The following is a 1509-nucleotide window of genomic DNA, read 5'->3' as shown; positions in this document are numbered from 1 at the left end:
GCCGACTCGGCAGCACCTGACAACAGCTACAACACGATAAATAGTCTAATGCCTATTGAGCTTGCTGTGGGGGCTGCACTGTTCTCTACTGTGGTTAGAATAAGTGCAGTAAAATAGATATGAGGGTTGAGAATAGTTTGTTTTCCCTGAGGAACTGGCACCCTTTTCTTTATAGATAATGGGAACTATGTAACTGACTTGTTTCTCTTTACACTTTAGCATCTGGGGAGCTTAAATCCAAATTCTGAAGCCAACTAAATTATTAGCTCTTCCGGGCTTTATGGTCTTCTTGTGTGTGTGTGTGTGTGTGTGTGTGTGTGTGTGTGTGTGTATTACATATAATCAATGTCTTAGTTACCTAGTGCTGCTGTACAAAAATACCTCAAGTGAATGGCTTTAAAGACCAGAAATTGATTTTCTCACAGTTCTGGAGGCTAAAAGTCCAACTCAGGGCCTCAGCCATGTCGATTCCCTCTGTGGTCCTCTCTCCTAGTGTCTGGTGTCTTCTGGCAACCCTTGGTGTTCCTTTGTGTGTAGACGGGTCCTCTCGTGGCATCTGTCTTCCCCTGTGTGTGTCTGTCTGTGTCTAATCTGCTCTTTCTGGAAGATGTCTCTCAGAGGTGGTCAGGTTTTGGACCCACCCTACTCTGGTGTGACCTCATTAACATAACAAAAGAATACCCCTATTTCCACACAGGGCCATGTATATTTACAGGTACAAAGATTAGGACCTCAACATATATTTTTGTGGGACACATTCAATCCATAACAATAAGTATATATAAATATAAAAATATTTGAAAAGTATATATTTTACACACGCATATATAATTTCCCCTTCTTAATTTTATTCAGGTTTGAATTTTTCCTGGATCTAATTTTTATTCTCAGTTATTTTCCCATTATTTCCTATATTTTTTGTAAACCATCTGAAATAATTTTTTATCCGCTAGAGTATACTCTTACACTCTAATTAGTGGGTCCTGAAGAGAGAGGTCTGAAGCCTTAGAATCCTGGGAGCTGCTGCATGATCGATGGATTTATGACTGTGCCTCAGTGAACTGGCCCTCTTGTGCTTTGGATTCCCCCAGGACTCCATCTTTAGTGCAGAGATTAGTTTTTCTTAAGTGCACCCCACCCCCAACCAAGGGAGACAGTGTGGGAGAGCAGAAGGAACTGCTCCACTTTGTCTGGATGAAGAACTGGGTGGATTGTTGTGATCAACTAATGAAGTATTTATGAGAGGACTTTGAAAAATTAAAAATGTTTCATACTTGCTCATGTACTCATTTAAAATATATTGCAAGCGCTAGGCCAAGGATACAACTATGGGTAAACTCATTCATTCAGTAGATATTTATTGAGCAACTGCTGCGTGCCTGGCGGTGATCCAGGTGCCAAGGATGCAGCAATGCATGAAACAGTGTCTCCTGGAGCCTTGCACCCTGTAATCCTTGAGGCACTCCTAACCTAGTGGGATTCGTGAAATGTATTCTTTGCATATACATG

General features: G+C 41.2%; 1 protein-coding gene across 1 annotated transcript in view; it reads left to right on the top strand.

Annotated features, from left to right (window-relative positions):
- Nucleotides 1-1509, top strand: part of CNIH3 (cornichon family AMPA receptor auxiliary protein 3) — a 146680-nt gene that overhangs the window by 53934 nt on the left and 91237 nt on the right. The window lies entirely within an intron of this gene.

The sequence above is a fragment of the Trichechus manatus genome, unplaced genomic scaffold (genome assembly GCF_000243295.1).
Source record: "Trichechus manatus latirostris isolate Lorelei unplaced genomic scaffold, TriManLat1.0 scaffold00039, whole genome shotgun sequence".
Taxonomy (NCBI): Eukaryota; Metazoa; Chordata; class Mammalia; order Sirenia; family Trichechidae; genus Trichechus; species Trichechus manatus.
This window is presented reverse-complemented; position numbering and strand designations above follow the sequence as displayed.